The 19,290-nt window shown below is 39.6% G+C and overlaps 1 protein-coding gene across 2 annotated transcripts in view; it reads right to left on the bottom strand.

Annotated features, from left to right (window-relative positions):
• The window catches only part of TPRG1 (tumor protein p63 regulated 1), a 198,613-nt gene that overhangs the window by 114,908 nt on the left and 64,415 nt on the right, over positions 1-19,290 (bottom strand). Inside the window, exon 1 of one of the 2 annotated variants that reach the window (XM_001499917.5) lies at positions 17,159-17,400. The exons of the other annotated variant lie outside the window; for it this stretch is intronic. The gene's annotated coding sequence lies outside the window, so the exon portion shown is untranslated. Of the gene's footprint in view, positions 1-17,158; positions 17,401-19,290 lie in introns of those variants that run through there. 2 annotated transcript variants of the gene reach the window in all.

Below are 19,290 nucleotides of genomic sequence, written 5' to 3'. Positions count from 1 at the left end.
ATGGTGGAGGGAACTGAAGAAGTTCAGATGAGAGAAAATGTGGACACTGATCACTCTCTTCAGATATTTAAGGCTTGCCAGGAGGAAAAAAGCACATTTATTCCATTTGATCTTAGACAGCACAAGAATGGATGGATCTCTTGTTTTTCATGACCATGCTTCTTAACACATGGCCCACTCTTGCTGTCTCTACTTAATTTTATCTCATTCACACCGTAACCCATAGAAATCTGCTTGTCAGTCCCAGCATACCTTTAAACATTCTCAACACAGTTCTTTGGACTAAAACCAATAGATACTTTCCACTCTTTATCTCCCTTGATCTTTTTGTACTGTTGACTGCTCACATCATCCTTCTTGAAGTTCTTGTGTCCTTCTGTTCCTTGGAACTGCAGATTCCCAGCTTTCTTTCTACTTCTTTGTTCGTGGCTTGTAGTTTCCTTCATGCAGACAGCATATTTCTCACATGCAGATGTTTATCAGAGTACACTCTGGGTGTTCTCTCTAAGCAATCTTCTTCGTGCTCATTGTTTAACCATAATCTATAGATCTATGACTCCCACATTGTATCTCCAGTAAGATCTCCCTCCTGAGCCCCAAATCCATCTACATAACTACCCACTACACGTGTCATCTTAGTTGACCCACATGCACTTCTAACTCATCACATCGAAAGAGGAACTCACTGTCTTCTTACCTTCCCCATAAACTTGCTCTCCCTTTTTATTCCAATTTCAGTGAATGAGAACAGGTTTCCCAAGTCAGAAACATGCCAGATTCCCTCTTCTCACCCAATACTTACTGATCAGGCATCTAGACTTATAGGTTTTAATTCCTTAATATCTTCTGAAGTCTCTACTTTGCTCCATTCCTATTGCCATGCCTTAGTTCATCTCTTGAGGATCATTAAAAGTCGTTCTTACTGATCTCTCTCCAGCATTACCCTCTTCAATTTATGCAGCACACAGCAAGGAGACTAATCTTTCTAAAATACAAATCAGATTGTGTCACTGGCCACTTAACCTTCAGTGAGCCCCACTGCACCCAAATAAAATCTGAACTCCTGGGCATGGTAAGCAAGACCTTCATGATCTGAACCCTATTTACTTGTATGGGTTCATGTCTTGCCAAGTCTCTTCCTTCCCTTTTCTTCTCCGTCATCTTCTCCTTCCCCCACCATAGCACTTATACCCTATGCTTCAGCCATACTACTCTACCTTTAGTCTCACAGATCCACCATGCTCCTTCTCATTTCCTTTACCTGATAAGTCTCACTGCCCATCTTGCCTCATCTTAGAAAGTGGCTAGAGGATTCTCTGACCCATTTCATCTCACGAGTTACATGCCTCTCCACTGTTTCTCCTTGTAGACCATTCTTATCATTATGACAGTACTGATCATACTCTGTTACAGCTACCTGCTAACTTGCCTTAACTTTTACATTCTCCTCACTAGTACAGAAGATCCTTTATGATAGGGTCAGGGTTTTGTTTTGTTTTGTTTTGTTTTTTATTGTGGTATCCTTAGTATCAAGTAGAGGGCATAGAAAGCATTCATTATGTATTAGCTGAATAAATGGATCCATAATAAATATCTTCACTCTGTGGAGCACCCATGACAGAAAATGCAAAAGAGATTCAACTTCGAGAATCTCTCTCCTCAGATGTGATGGAACCAGTCCCAACAAGAGAAAATTTGAAACCCTTTCTTCTAAACCAGGTTCCAAACTCACCAGTTCCCACAAGCGTAACATGGCAATTCAGAAATGTAATTTTTCCTTCTCTCCAGGCACCATGATCTTCTATCAATCAGTTCTTTATTTTTCGCCTGTGATTGGTCTCAATGAGCAGATTGTGAGCTCTGTGAGGGAAGGAATCATGCCCTCATTTGTCCTCTCGGATGTACACAGAATGTGTAACCCTTTGTGTAGCACAGTGAGGTCAGTCACAGCAGATGTCACAGAAGATGTCTGCACCACTAGAGACAGACAGAAAAAAGAAAAACTGACTTCTGCCTTACACTTTCCTGAGGGATAAGTGACAAATATGAGAGCCTTTCCTGAGAGCAGGTCTAGGGATGAAGGGAATAGAGGGGAGGCTTATCCTGAAGCCAAAGGGCAGTGTTCAGGAGCAAGCACTTGAAAGGGGTGGAACGACACCAGAAAGAGGAGCCCAGGGTCTTAAAAACAGATACTGCCAACTTCTCAGGTTGTCGGTCAGCATAACTGAAGGGCAATCTGTATTTTAATAATGAAATATACATTAAACTCCTAAAATAGTGAATGCTAAACAAGACACCAAATTGGACAAAATAGTTAGATACAAGAAAGTGTTAGAATAATATCATTCTAGGGTAACTTTGACCCATTTCCACTCCATGTAGATGAGAATGGTAACACCTGGAATTCAGCCTGTTCTACAAGATTCCTGGAAGCTCTAAACGGATCCAGAGAGCTCCACCCAGAGAGAGAAGAGGAAAGAGAGTTTGAGCAATAGGAACAGCTCTCATTAAAATAATGAAGGCCAGGACACAAGCATGGAGAAATGAAAGTAGTTTTGTTTCAAGAATGACATTCACATTCATTCTAAGTTGATTTAGGAAAAGCGGGCTTCCAGGATACTAAAGAATAAAAGCTAAAAAAAAAAAAAAGTTCCTATTACCTTGTTGAAGGTAGTTAGATAAAAGACACAGAGGAGGAACAACACATCTGTCACAAAAAGCTCTTTCTTTTTCTGTATTTCAGTAAGAAAACAAAACAAAAAATAAAAGTGTATCACAGAAAATATAACTGTATATGTACATATGTGAATAAATAAGGCCGGAATACTGGAAAGAAAGGATAAATATATGTTTATGTGTTATCTGCTACAACTCCTGTTAAAGCAGTGAGCAACATTAGCCAAAATAGACAGTAAATGCAGTGAGAAAATTAAAGTGCTACCTGTGATATTCACTTTTCTCGGTTCTGTGAATATGCATCTCAAGGCTGGATTGTTGTGGAGGGATAATGTTTGCTTTTGATCAGTCTTTCTATAAATGTGTTACTTCAATTACCAAGTGATCAAGAGAGGAGTAGAGTATGGGGCAGGGAAAGATCAATCAAAACAGTCCTTATTAAGTGTGGTCAGTAAGGCCATCTTCATATATTACGTGTACATACATGTCATAATAAGACCTCTCAACTTCTATATCTGTGAAAATGTGCATGTTGATGCCTGTCCTGCTTATTCTATGTGATTTTTGTAAAGATGAAATGAACAAGCTGTGAAAGTACTTTGTAAGCAAAGAAGCGCCTTGATCTTGTATCTTTTGAAGAGCCATTAGCATGTTATCATAGAAGAAGGAGCAGGCAATAAAATGATATCTGAGCTGAGGCTGTTGGCAGTCCCTGAAAGATGCCCAAATAAAAGTGGGGCTGCCCAAAGCTTTCAGGGAGCATTTATTCCTATCTTGACAAAGTCAAAACTACTGGCAAGTTGTAGGAGGTGAGAGGGAGGAGAGGCAACGTGTTTAGACCAGGTATGTGCCAAATCTTTCCAGAAGGCAATTGTTCCCCTGTCCCTGGGAATCAGAGAAACTGAAGCCCACAGGGCCAGAATCTCATGCTGCCCAAGTCACCTGTATACATGCTTCCTATGTCGATTCCTGCCTCTAGAGTGTCCCTTCAGAACATAAAAGCTGTAAAAGATCATCTTATATAATATTTCCTATTTGTAAATGGAGAAATTCAAGTGTATGGATGTTTTAGGACTCCATAGAGCTCTCTTTTGTCATAAATGTCACCAAAAGTGGGTTAGCCCACAGTACTACTGTTTGGCAGTGTCTCTGCATCTAAGAACTTCAACTGAACATTCATGATATTTTTAAAGAGATCATTAGATATTTGACATGTCTCCAGAATATATTCCCAGTTAACTATGAGGGAAGTTCTATCTTTCCTTCTTAATGAGCTGGAGCCAATCCATAATACCCAGTAGTATTCCTAGTTAATATTATTCATTACTTCTCTTGGATCCCATCTACAATAGGCAATGTCAGGCTCCAAATGCCATTCATGTTTGACTGTGAAACTCTGTAATTCTCCCACCAAAGCCCAGCCAGTGGATAAACTTATTAGAAAATGCTACAGAGAGTAGCTGAAATCAACTCTTCTGTTGGGAGTGACTGAACATAGAATCTTTAGTTTAGGAGGGACATTATATATGCCAGTTCTACTTCACATCAAGTATAGGCATCTCTAAGATTGTTAGTTTTGTTGACTAATAATGTTACCTAACTCTAGATTTAGGTTTCATGATAAAAAAAGTGGGATTAACCGGTACATCATTAGAAGCTGTGCTGGTATATTTGAACATATGAATCAGAGACATCATTTAAAATAAGTGATATCTCTAGCTATCTTTTTAGCTCATCATCTTCCAATGGCAAAACCAAGTGCATTCTTATGCCAATGCCCTTTTTAAAAAGCAATGTTATTTTGTTTATAATTTATTTATAATAGCTAAGCTATCTAAATGTTGTTTAGATAGAATACTATGTAGCTATTATAATTAATATTGTACAAATACAATAGAAAGACATCCATGGTATACTTTTTTACAAATCCAAGTTACATGTACAACCAGAAGGACCTACAACTAGAATATACAACTATGTACTGGGGGGCTTTGGAGGGATGGAAAACAAAATCCAAGTTATAAAATAGGACACAGCATGATCTTAGTTTTGTAAGAATAAAACAGATATGTATAAAAGAAAGTCTACAAGGAAATCCACCAAAATGTTAACACTGGTTTTCTCTGGGTAATGAGATTATAAATTTTTTTTTGCTTAGTTGTATTTTCTAATTTTCTATGATAAAATTGTTATAAAGAGGATATCATGAGAAAAAAAAATTAGTTCTAGTCTGAACATTTGCAAACTTAAATGTTTTTTAAGCAGTCACATTTTCATCACAGATTTCCCATTCTCCAGCACCCACCATCAAGGAGAAAACAAATTCTATTTCATGGAGAAAATACATCAAACTTTGGCCCTAAGAAATTCTCCAAAAATTAAAGTCAGAAGAAGACTAAAATTCATATCCAAATAGAGACTATTTCCTGTACACAGATAGGTGGGTTATTGGGTAATGACTTTTATCTGCCCACTGATATGCAAAGGCGGCATTCAGGAAATAAAATCAAAAGAAGCTTTGAGAGATGGAGAAAGATAGTGTCTCTTGGGCAAGTTTTATCATAAGAAGTTACGAAACTGCTATGTAGGCCCAGAAGTTACAAACTTGTTATGTAAATTATATAAGGGAAAAAGGTAGGGGAAATATTTGTCTTAGAGAAATAAGTCCAATGCACTTCCCATGAATAGATCTTCTGAGAACAAAGCCCTTAGTTACAGACGGACTGGACAGGGTAACTTGGCAGAAGTTCTAGTTTTCCCAGCAGAAGGTCATGGCAAGTATTGTGGAGTTGGAGAAGGAAGAAGTGGCAGTGACTCTGTTTTAGAGTGCCTGATGGAGCAGTAGTGAGTGGGAACTGTCAATGGGAGACATTCCACACTAACCTGACTTTCCTGTAGGCGAGATTCAAAAGCATTGATCTGAAACAAACTAGAGTAGAATTCTTTCCTTCCCTCCTCCTGCATTGTGCCAAAAGAGTTAGAAGTCATAATATAGCCCATCTCTCTTTGAGAAGAGGTAAAGAAAAAATGCCTGGCCAAGAGAATCTGTATCCCAAAACATAGCCCTAAATTGTGTCATCCCTGCTAACTCTTCAGGGACTCTTCTGACATCGGTACTTCTCCTGAAAGGCATCCTCTCTTTTAGTAGAGATGACATTACTTACATGGTGTTGAATAAGCTTTTTTCTTTCTTTTCCTTTCATGCTGTTTTTTAATTCAATCTTTGCAAAACTTTAATTCTTGTTTATTTTCAGTTAAGCTTCAATCCTGTTTGGGAGCTCAGCCAATCAGTAGGAGTGGCTAAGCCACACAATTTAGCTTCTTCCATTGGAGCCTGAAAGATGTCTTTATTTTTGATTTAAACACAACTTTGTGGGTGATGTATCAAGATCACTCACCTACAACTCAAAAGCACAAATGTTTGGAGAATTAATTAAGCCAACTCTTCCACAAGACAACGGACAAGAAACAGTAAAGATTCATTTCATGTAATCAATTCCTGTATCAGGAAATAGACTGGCACAGTCGAGAAAGCTTTGGAGTCAGATAGACCTGGGCTTCAATCCAGGCTCCGTAACTTGCCAGCTGCCTGAGGTTGGGTAGCAATTTTAAAATCCTTAGCTTCAATTTTCTCAAATGTGAAGTGGATCCAATATTTACCTTGCAGCACAGTATAAGAATTAGAGGAACTAATGGATCTAAAGGCCTAGCAAATTATCTAAAATATGGTATGGTTTCAAAATATAGTTTTAAAGCTTGGGGGAAAAGAATGGCCCGAAGGAGTTGAATAATGGACTGAATCTATGTGACAGTAACTTGAACAATTGGGAGCAGAGTATATGACAACCAGCGATGGTGGGGAAAACCTTGAAGTAGTAGGAAATCTGGGTTGGGAGGTGAGTCATTTCTTCTCTCTGGGTATTGGGTTTTTTCATATGTGCTTGGAGGGTCTTGAACTATTTGAACCCTAAGTTTCCTTCCAGTTCTGCTAGTCTGGACTCCACATGGGCCTGGTGTAGGGCTCCCATTCTAAACAGGATGGAGAGCTAGGAAGTCTTTACAAATCAGATCAAATACCAAAGTAACAAAACTGGAATATATTTATTTTGTCACCTTTATCCGACTATAAATCAAAATGTTCTAGTCCTTGGTTATATGTTTACAGAAAATTCCATCTTTAAGAGTACCAGGGATAAGAAACCTATGTGAAGAACAAGTTACTAGTTTGTTTTTGTTTTTGTTTTCTAATTCAACAAGCAAGAAACACTTAATGTCTATTTTCCAACCTGTCTAGTTTCCAACCAATGAGAGTGGCACTTCAGAGAGGACTGACTTCTTTAGCATGGGGCCTCACCCAGCTAGACATGCTCTATTCTAACTGAGATTCTCCCTCCCACCCAACTGACCATGACATCATAGGTCACGGCCTCTTCTCCAGCCTCTGAAATGGCCCAGCCGTGGCTTCCTGGATCCCTTCACATAGTGGAAGCTTCCATTTAGAGGTTATCTTACCTAGAACGAAGGATTTTATCTTTGTCAACTGACTATGCAACCATGATTCAAAAATGAATCAAAACTAGATCTTCTTGCAAGCAGTTTAGAACCTCATAGAGGGGATAACAATTTAAGCATCAATCCTAAGTTAAAGAGATTTAAATTGAAAGGTATTTATTGTAGCACACTATGTGTACACACTCATGGCGGAATATAATGCAACCCTTAGAATTCATATTTTTGAAGACAATTAAATGACAGATAAAAATTCACATAATAATGCTAAGTGAAAAAGCACGGTCCTAAGCAACACATACCCTATGGTTTTATTTTCAAAATCTAAAGGATGTGTAAATAAACAAAGAAAAACACTAGAAATTAGCATATTGAAGTCTTAAAAGGAGTTTATCTCTGGAAGGAGGAGGTTTTAAAGGAAGTCAGAGAATAATCCTGTAGACAAATATTAATTGATATGAAAACATATATTATTATGAATCAGAAACACAGATTATAAATTAGTGTATTAAAATCACCCACACATGCCTTGGAAGCACATGCACCAAAATGTTATGATTGATTATCTCTACATGGCTGGTTTACAGAAGATTTTTACTTTCTTTTATACATTTTTCTAAATTTTCCTTTTTTTTTTTTTTTTTTTTTGCTCTGAGCATACATTAAAGCTATGATTGAGGAAAACAATGTTAAAAATAGTGTTTCAAGGAAGTGTACCATGTGAATACAAGTCAGGGTCCTAAGGCTATGGGGATAAAAGGAATTGATTAAAATATACGAATAAAAACTTGAGACCCCAGAAAGTAGTGGGTAAAGAGACAATCATGAGAGAAATCTCATCAGGGTAATGGTGACACAGGAGCTTGGAAGGGCACCATCCTAGTCAGAGATCACTGTACCTGTGGGACACGGAGACACACTTGTTTTTAAAGCACAACTAAGAGACATGTTTAGTCCAGCTCAGCCCTGCCTACTTAAGAAACCTTTCCCTAGCCACCAAAACTCCCTTGGGACAGATGGACCGCCCCCCCAAACCTCCAATGAGCTGAAGCAATACATGCACCATAAGGTAAGTGCCCTTTCCCTCCAGGGGCACAAGCACAAGAAACCATCCTCTGTGCTGCTTTGTATCCCACTCCCACTGCCAACACAGAGTGTTCCGAATAGAACAGACACTTAGTAGATGTTTATGATGCACACGATATGGGGTATGGCAGAAGGACAAAGGCAGAGGAGCAAGAGGAACCTGGAGGTAATCAGCCCAGCACCATGAACCACTGGATATATGGCCTTGAGGACAATGGTATGGAGAGATCTGGTGACTTGACAATGAGGAAAACAGCAATAACACAGGCAGAGAACTACTGCATTGATAGGTGCTCACTTATGGGGATTGATGTGAATGATTATTTGGACCCGTTTAACTTTTCTTGTTACATTGTAGGCCATACATAAAAGCAAAAGAAGGGAAAGAAATCTTTCCTTAAATCTACTGTGCAGAGAAAACGAAAGTAAATAATTCTGATGCATATTCTTTAAGACTTCTTCTACATTTATCTATAGATATCATTTCTACTTCAAAATGGAGTTGTGCTGTAAATATTATTTCAAAAACTGCCGTTTGCACTTAATAAGGATACTGATACTGACGATGGTAGCCAATGCTTATTAAGCACTTACTGTGTGCCAAACACTTGGCTTTGACTGCATTGGCTCATGTCAAACTCACCATAGCCCATGGTCCAGGTATTATAATTATCCTTATTTTACAGATTAGGACACTGAAACTCAGAAAGTTTGAAGAATTTGCTCAGGGTCACATAGTTGGTAAACGGTAAGAGCTCTCAGACCTCAAGCCCCTGCTTTCCACCACTGTGCTACCTGACTCAGTTAATAAATAATTTCCTACCCCAGCATATGAATGGCTGTGTAGGGTTCCATTATACAACCACTCATATTTATTTAACTCATCCCCAACAGTTAGTTATACATGTTGCTTCCTTTTTACTTTGCTTTGACAATAGCTATGAACTGAAGATCCCTATTGGTAAAACTTTTCATAATCCTTAAATTTTTTTCAGTATAAATTCCTACAAATGGAAATCCTGGGTCAAATTGTATGTTTAAGGTCTATATGGCCAAATTGCCCTTCCCAGAGATGTTGTAGCAATTCAAGTCTCAGAAGAATATGAAGCCTATTTATATGTGGAATCTCAATAAACAAAAGGTACTCATAGATTCAGAGAACAGATTGGTGGTTGCCAGAGGCTGGGGGTGAGGGTTGGGTGAAAAAAGTCAAAAGGTACAAATTCCAGTTATAAAATAAATAAGTCATGGGGATGTAATGTATATCATGGTGACTATAGATAATAATGCTGTATTGCATATTTGAAAGTTGCTAAGAGAGTAGATCTCAAAAGTTCTCATCACGAGAAAAAAAATTCGTAATCATGTATGGTGATGGATGCTAACTAGATTTATTGTGGTGATTATTTCACAATATATACAAATATTGAATCATTATGTTGTATACCTGAAACTAATATAATGTTATATGTCAATTATACCTCAATAAAAAAATTAGAAAAATTTAAAAAAGAATATGAAGCCCATTTTCCTGCAGGTCAGAAGGAGGTTTTATAATTTAAAAAAATACTTTGCAATTAGTTTAAATGAGTCCAATATTTCTTTTAACTTCTATACTTCTTTTAGTTGTGAGATTGAAAGGTTGGGGGCGATATATGTTTGACACTTTTATTAGTTTCATCTTTTTTTGTCTTACTGATCCACAAGAATTCTTTCTTTATTAAATACATTAACAATTAAACAAGTGTGTATGATAGAACAGCTGTTAATGATCATACTGACGCCACTGAGGTCTACAGGCATGAGTAATGATAGTGTGACATTTTCAAAATGGGCCCATCAATTACACAGGTTTATGTATCCTTGACTATAGAACAGAAAGAACCATCAGTTGGCTTCTAAAGTTGTAGATTTGATTTGCCTAATTCGTTAATTCTGCAAATAAGAAAATCTTGAACTTGGGGATTTCATTTTTTTCCTGTGTGACATAGATTAATCTCCATAGCACAACTGTGCATGGTACAAAATGCTTCATTTAATTCATTAATTCAAACAAATTTGGGGGGGAACATTCTCTGTGCCAAGCACTGTGCTGGGGAAAAGAGAGAGGCAGAGAGCAGAAGCAAGCTGCAAATACAATTTTCTGCCTTTAAGGAGTACATTGTCTGTGAAAGAATCAGATGTGCAAACAGATAATTGCAAGATGGCTGGCCAAAGCCCTAGATGGTGATCTGTACAAAGAGCAATAGGCGCCTTCTAGGGGCACGGCAGAGTCACACTGAGCTGTCTCGATACATATGGACCTAAGAGCTCTTGCACACAGCAAAACACTAAACAGACACCAAGGACCCAGGACGACCCGCTGCTGAAAGATACACGTTATATTTTACTCTAGGAGTTGCCTTTCGGTGCCATCAATGATGGGAGAGAACAGCTGCCACTGGGGGGTGACAAATGGTGGGCAAAGCTTTTTATCCTAAACATGCATTTTCTAGAGCTGGATTGAATAGTATGTGTTTCAATGTTTCTCTGCTTATAGAGTAACAATGTCCCAGTTGGGAACCAGGGAAGTTTGAAGCCCCAGAAACGTCTGCTTGGAGCTTCATTGAAATGGAAAGAGCTTCAATAGTGTATGACCTTCAAGTGAACAGAAAGCAGCAGATAGCATTAAGGATGTATCATAAATGTCAGTAAGTAGATACAAACTCACTACTAGAGGAAAAGTTGGATGCGAGAATCAGCCCAAGATACAAGCATAAGAAATTGCATTCCCATCCACCAGCATGCAGATGGTTCAGCCTGGAGCCCTGTGTTGATCGTGCTGGAAAACTCTTTCCAAATGTCGCAAGTTTTCATTGATGCAGACACTGAGTTCTAGTTCCCTCCCTGGGTCCCAAACATCCTGCAACTGGTATAACAGCACCTGCCATTCAGGAGACGTTGGTGGGAAGTGTGAATTCCCTGGGATTCATGTAACGTCCTTCAACAATGACAAAGTGAAAGTTTTATGAGCTTTAGAGAGAGTTCTAAAGTTATAAGTCATCTTCAAAATTATCTGTTTAGTATGAGGCAGTGGCAGGGAATAGAACAATGAACTCAATTTTTAAGAACCTGGGTTTGAGTCCCATCTGTTATTAATTTGCTGTGTGATTTGGGGCAGATGACTTAAACCCTCTGAGCCCTATTTTCCTTCCCTGAAAAAAATGTAAGACGATAACCCTTACCAGGACTACTTCACAGGAGTAGAAAAAATATTCTATCTATGTGTATTAATCAAGTTATAATCTCTACAAAAGTACATTTCTATCATCTTTCTCCCATCTTAAGGAAAAAAGAAAACTCCTCTCTCTTTCCCTTCCAGCTTGTGCCTGTTTTCTCTGGGCGCCTTTACAAATAAGCTCCTTGAAAAGAACATCTATATTCACCAGCTCCGATTCCTCTTCTCCTGTTCTCTCTTGAACCCACTCCAGCCACCCTGCTGTGTGCTCAGATCCCTGACATTATCTCACTCCCCTCTCAGCAGCATCTGTGCCATCTCACTACTCTCTCTTCCTTGGAACCTTCTTCACTTGGATCCCAGAACACACCACTCTCACCACCACTCCGGCTACTCCTCTTCTATCTCCTTTCTTGGTTCCCGTGGAACCAGAGAGGTCTAGATGGCAGTAGGAGTGGGCTGCTTCATGGTGCAGATGATAAAGGGGTGGGTGCATTGTCTACAGAAAATGGAAATGAAAAACGCTTTTCATTATTACCGTGTACTGGGATTCTAAATAATTTCAGTGATAAAATCCTCCTCTCCGCTGATGTGGGACTGCCCACACCACACCCTTTCTTCTTTGGTGCACTATTGACTAGATTCTCCTCACCTCCCTAACCCAAAACCATACGGCATCCCAAGTCAGCCCTTAAACAGTTTCTCTTTTCTGTCTAAACTAACTCCTTTGATGATCTCCTTTAATTTCATTGCTGTAAATATCATGTGTATGTATATTGCAACCTCCCACTTTTCATCTTCAGCTCAGATATCCTCACTGAATCCCAGATACATATATTAACTCAGTACTCAACATCTCTGACTTAACTTGTCCAAAAGTAAGCTCCTAATGTTCCTTCAAAACCTATGCCTCTTAAGGTCTTCTCTATCTCCCATAAAGGCCACTTCTTTCTAACAGTTGCTCAGTAAAAATCTTGGCCTCATCATTATCTCCTTGCTGTCTCATTATTCGCCATTCAATCAATCAACCACAAGATCCAAACAGTTGTCATCACCTCCAGCACTACCTGTTTGTTCAAGCTTCCACATCACTCATCTGGATTATAGTAACAACTCCCTAATTAATCTCCCTTCTTCTGCCTGCCCTGTCCCGACGTCACCCTCATCTATTCTCAACACACACAGAGGGATCCCTTTGAAATGTAAGTCAGACCATGTCATTTCTCTGTCTAAAATGTGGAAATGAATCCCATTTTACTCAGAGTGAAAATCAAAGTCCTTACTGTGTCTTACAGGGCTCTGCATTATTGCTGCCCCCATCCTCACTGCACCATGATCTTTCTAACTTCATTTTCAAAAATTTCCCCACTCAGTTCAGTTTATGATTTATTCTTCAAAGGTGCCAAGAAGTCACGCTCCTGCCTCAGGACCTTTGCACTTGCTGTTCCAGCTGCCTGGCATGCTGTTTCTCCAGGTATTTACATGGCTCACTCCCTTGTATTATTAGGATCTTTACTCAAATAACTACTTGCTACTCTCTAAGTACCCTCTCCAAAATCTCAACTCTCCAAGACTTCCTATCCCCTTCTCTTTTATACTTTTCTCTCTGTTTCATAAATAACGTATTTTACTGATTGATTTTGTTTATTTTCTATCTGTCTCATTAGAAATGTAAGCTACCTGAGGGCAGAGATTATTTCTTTTCACTCACTGCTGCTATTTTCCCAAACCCTGAACACATGTTCAGTAAATAGTTTTGAATGAGTGAAATTTGAAAAGATGTTTGTATTGAACAGCAGAGCTGATCAATACACAGTTTTGAATGAATCAATCTTGTTCGCATACTTCATTTGAGTCTGTGCCACATCACCTACCTACTTCCCTTGAAGCAAAGACATTTGAGATAGAGGTACAATTCCGAACAGATCTCACACACACCCATGTGCATGAAAATGAGAAAGTTTGGTTAGTTCCATAAATCCCTTGGGGTATGTATGTAAACACTGTTCTGGTGACTGGTGGAGCCCCTCACAAGACCAGAACCTTCCCTTCAGCCCATCAGGAATGCTAAAAACCACAGCAGAGCATTCACGTATTTATGGAATTCTCCAGCAGTGTTTATTACGCAAGAGTCTAGGGCCAGGACATCCAAGAACGTTCTATAACTATTCTTTAGGGAGTGACTGCCTCCCAGACCAAAGGACAAAGCTTATCAACTAAAAATGACCCTCCATATCCCACAAGTTAAGGACTTATGCAACATCACTTTTCTAACTTTCAGATAACCCAGAAGAATAGAATTTAAAAAATAGAATAAAAAAAAGAAATTTTAACCACATTTTTCAAAATATTCCTTACAAGTTGCTTAACGTATTTTAAAAATGTTTTCATCCATCTTTCTGATTCCACTGTATAATATCACCTTGCCTCCCTCACTAAGCATCTGATACTGTCCACTGTGTTTAGAAGTACTCAATTCTGTTTTGTAGCTCTTAATTCTTCTGAAAAACTTAAAGCAGAGCTAAGTGATACCTACACGGATATTCCGTCACTGCCCAATTATGGACTTGGAGAGTCATGAGCTTGGACTAGATGCCTGGTCAATAGTTGTAATGCTCCTCAAAGTCACCATGTTCTGCCTGATCTGAAGCCCTCAGCCTACCACTCAGCACCCAGGATCTGGTGCACACCCAAATTTCCAACCTCATTTGCCCTACTGTCTCATTGGTCCCATACACAGCCACAGCGAATGTTCTCTATCCTTCAAGTAGGCTTCAGACAGTACTGACTTATGAGTTTGCTTAAATTCTTTTGCTAGAAACTCTTCTCACCTCTATCTGTTCAAAGCCCAGGCCAAATGCCGTTTCTTCCTTACAACCATCCTCGATGACCACCTACCTAGTTGCCATAAATATCTCCTTACTCAGTAAAACCAAGAACATTTGCTTTCTTCTTCTTGTATCATTCATCACGTCTTATCTTGTGTTGTAGTTATTTGTGTACACATTTTCAGTACTAATAAGATGCTTTGGGGAAGGGTCATTGCTCTTCACCCCCAAATCCCCAAGCTTAGGGTGATGTACACCATAAGTGATCGACAGGAAATTATTTATTAGTGAATGGATTATAAAAAAACATGTTATTAAGCTTGTTTCCAGGATTTCAGTGATTTGTTCTGCCTTCTTCGTGAAGGCAAGGCATTGTGTTGCTATCCATGTACTATCATACATAGTAACTTCTTTTCTTATTTTTATGCCATGACCTCTTGAGTAAAGAGTATTACTGTGCATTTGTCAATTTTCCTCCCTTTTCTCTGGCAGGCATCTGGAAATTATGCTGGAATTGCATCAGCTTCCTTAATATTTTAGCTTTCAAGTCACTTAGCCTCAATATCTGGCTTAACATCCTGGGTAGGTATCGGAGCCAATGGCATGTTCTGCTGAAGTCATCATTCCTCCTTCTGCCTCTTAAATAATGAGAGGTTAGGACCAAAGAATTAATTTCATCTCCTCCTTGGTGACATTGATCTGTGGCCTGGCCTATTATTATATAGAACTAGGTTTCCCTCGAAAGAGAATGATTTGAACACATAAGAGGCTGGAAGAGACCAGTGTTGACAAACTCAAAAACTTGGTAGCCTAAATCAGGTCCCACAGGGGCTGTGGAGGATTGGGGACTACATGCCCCACCTACAGGGAGCACCTGCTGCCCAGACCCAGCCCATGTGTTTTCCACGTGGGAATGTGGATCAACTATTACCAGATCTTCTGTTCTTCCTGAAAACTGAGATATCTGCATTTTTACAAGAAATTTCCTGGATGTTAAATATCTGCAACTATTTCAATGCTGTTTACCACTGCAGCACAAACAAAACACGTTTGAATGCTGAAATCACCCAGATGAAAGGAACTCTCAGGCTCAACCCTGCCATTAGATTCTACAACTCTGAATAAAAGCTCAACTAGCATTGCAAGTTCTGAACTGAGTGACGCCTCTTTAGAAGGATCCTAGAAGATACAAAGAAAGTTCCAGATTGGTTGAATAACGTGAAGATACCACAATTGTTTGTCCACCTCCCAACCCTATACCTAAGGAGAAGTTCCAAAACTTGGCTGAAACAAATATTCCACAAGAACCAGGTTAATAAGGAAAGAGGCTTCTCTGGAAAAGTCCTCTACTCTACAGGGTATGACATTTCCACTAGATGCTAAGAAAAAGTCCAAGTGTCTTCAAACTTTTAAGTGAAAGGAATCTGAAAGGACATCTGGGTACAATCTCCAAAATGACACAGTTAATGCTTCTGCTTAGGGATGCCCGGCACCATTCTCTACATGTCGTGGGCAGGAAAAGAGTAAGAGATCCGCATTTGACTTACAGCTCCAATGACCACCAGCTGCGTGGCCTTCTGCACTTCATGTCATCTTTCTGGGCTTCAGTTTCTCTATTTTGAAAAGCTAATTGATTAAGTGATTTCTTCAAGACACAGCCAGAAAGACACTAAGAATATACAGAAGTCTGCCAAAGATTGTATAGCATCGCAACCCACTGCATTGTGGGCCCGCAGGGATGAATATTAGCACTGTCATAACAAACTCAAACACACACACACACAAGGAAACATTGCCTTCCACAACTAAGAATGATACAACCTTTTGAGCATGTAGGGAAAAATGATAGCTAAAATCAGCATCTTAAAAAATAAACTACATAATCACTGAAGATGAGATTTTCTTAAAGCTGTAGAACAATGAGATATAATGATAGCTGTCATAAGAGAGGAAATTGCAGCAGTCAATTTGGAAGGATTTGGGGGTGTTTTTCCCCCCTGTTGAGATTTGCTTTTCCACATACCACAGTAAGACTGAAAAGCTAAAATATTTCCCCCAGGGCCTTTGTCATTTGTGCCTCATAATGTTGCTGCTGACTTTAGGAGAGTGTCATTCAGCCCCAAAGGAAAGCCTTCTTATACAGAGAGCCAGAACATGCTTCAGGCTCCATGTAGTCATCTTCTCGAATTTGCATATCACTTTTCAGTTTACAAGGTCCCTTTACATACATACTCCCATTTGGTCTCTAAAAATAGCGCTATTTGATGGAGCCTATATATCATTATAAAATCTCTATCAGATGAATTCAAACATATCCCTCTCAACCCGCCTGCAAGGAAATAACACCTTTTGTTTGCCATTAGACAGTTCAGGAAGTCCTTTCACTTCTCTTAGCTTTTCGAGATAAGGTATGACCTGCTGGGTGGTACAGTAGAGGGAGAGAGAAGAAGGAATCAAATCTAATCTTGGCCTTAGCCTGCTGACCAAACTCAAACAAATCATTTTCTGTTTCATTTCAAAGCCTCTGTTCACTAAGCCACCGAATGGAGAAAATCATACCTAGCCTACCATTTTGTAGGGCAGTTAAGATCAAAATCAATATATAGATAAGAAGGCCAAGTGATTTTATAGGCTAAAAACTGCTGGTCTACAAATCTCACTAACTCAGGGCAGTAAGGAAGAATGGAGAACTTACATACGGTCATGAAAATTATGAGCCTAGGTGGAGGTGTAAGTCAGTGGTGGAGGTGGCCAGAAAGCTAGGCGAAGGGACAGGAGCAATAAGCTCATAGAGAGAAATCTCATCTCTTTGCAGAACCAGTGACAAGCCACCTGGCATTACCTGACTAGGCTGTGGCTGGTCCTGGAGGTTCTTCTTTCTCTTCCTGGATGAATGGGGCCAGACCACGGATGGCAGCTGGTGGAGGTGTGATGGGCTCAAATAAAGCCAAACAGGCGGGAGCTCTCGTGCTGTCACCCCACTGTCTGAATCTCGCTTCACCAAATGGACTGAGAATCAGATGCTCAATCACAAACAAAGGGTCGAATGAAAGGATTGAGGCTGTTTACAGGGTGGAACTCAACCTGTCAGAGACAGCAAACTGGGTCTGTGGGTGGGGCCTTTATTGTTCCACAGTGACACATCTCTCTCTCCTGTCCTCTCCTTCAAGAAGTCCTGGATTGTTCTGCCAACTTCCCCTTTGATTGAAATCTTCTGATGAGGTGAGCAGGAGCAGCCTGCCCATTCCTCCATGGCATCAGTATGCTCCCAACCAGCTGTAAGAAAGCTTAAGCCTGAAGACTACCCTCCTTTTATTAATCTTTTATGATGACTTGACTTACTGGATATTTGTGATTTTGAACATCATCACCACTTTTGTATCAGAATTGTAGAGGATGTGTAGAGTAGTGTATCTCTATGAGAACAAACAAAAACACCGTGTGCACGCAGAATCTCTGGTCGGCATTTCTACTCAAGTGTTTGCCACGTGACATTGTTTTCCATTTAAGTGTATGTCCCTCTCAACAGACTGTGAACCCCTTGAGGGTAATGACCACATCTTATTCACCCGTATTTTCCTTACAATGTCCAGCATGAAGCAAGTACTAAATAAATACATATTGAATGAATGATGATCAATTAATACCTACTTAATGAATCCTGATCTGTCATTTAATGGCTTTGCAACCTATGGCAAACCATATTTTTACCATTCTGAGCCGATGCTTTAGTTCATCTGTAAATTGGGGGTATCATTCCTCCTTCAGAGGTGTGGATAGAATTTGAAAGGAAGCACATGAGAATGAACCTAGGATAAGACTTGACATAGCAACAATTGCTAGAAAATGTAATTGAGTCTTTTTTTTCTCTTCTTCTCTTTTTCTCCCCAAAGCCCCCCAGTACATAGTTGTATATTCTAGTTGTGAGTGCCTCTGGTTGTGCTATGTGGGACACCACCCAGCATGGCTTAATGAGTGGTGCTAGGTCCACACCCAGGATCCAAACTGGTAAAACCCTGGGCTGCCAAAGCAGAGCACACGAACTTAACTACTTGGTCACAGGGCTGGCCCCTGTAATTGAGTCTTAATGAACTGATTTCAAAACCCAGACAAGGGTTTTCTACGTAGTAGAGAGTCGATATAAGTAAAGTATTAACAGTGAAAAGACACCACATGTCCATGTGTCTTTTTATATGCCTCCACAATGTCTAGGACATCATCAGTTTGTACTTTCACTCAACAAGTAGTTAAGTCAACAACTATTTTGGCCATTCTCAGTTTTTGGAGTCAACAAGGACAAAAAATGAATTAGACATAGTCTCTGGCATGAGGTGGATTGTTGGAAAAAAGAAGAGGATGGAAAACAAAATGCTGTATATACGTGATGAAATTTTCAAATTTCCATCCTAAATTCTCTATTCCATTCAGCAAACTCTGGCCAAGTCAGTTGTATTTATTTAATGACCAAAACAACTAGGGTGCACTGGGAGACTACCCTGGTTGGATTCCATGTTGCTATTTTCCCCTTTTAAAAGAAAAACTGAGACTCACCCCTCAAAAAATTTGCCCACTGTTCCAGGCATCCTGAAGTCATGACAAGATGCCATAGGAAATAAGGTTCAAACTGTCGACTCACCTCAGGCCACTTAGGAGAAGTCACAGTGAGCGAACAGTATATTTACGTGCCTCCATAACGTCTAGGACATAATCAGTCTATGCATTCCCTCAATAAGCAGTGAACTGAACAACTACCTTGGCCATTCTCAATTCTCAGAGTGGGCAAGGATAGAAAAATGAACTAGACACAGTCTCTAGCATGAGGAGTTCAGGAAGATGAAATATGTAGAAAATGATGAGCACCACAGATAGGATCAGAACAAGCGCTGTGGGAATCAGAGGAGGGAGCAATCCAGGGAGGCTTCACAGAAGAGGCAGCCTTAGATCTGGGCTGTTAAGATCCGGCATTTTGACAAG

The sequence above is a fragment of the Equus caballus genome, chromosome 19 (genome assembly GCF_041296265.1).
Source record: "Equus caballus isolate H_3958 breed thoroughbred chromosome 19, TB-T2T, whole genome shotgun sequence".
Lineage (NCBI taxonomy): Eukaryota > Metazoa > Chordata > Mammalia > Perissodactyla > Equidae > Equus > Equus caballus.
The sequence above is the reverse complement of the archived record's forward strand: the minus strand, read 5'-3'. Positions and strand labels throughout refer to the sequence as shown.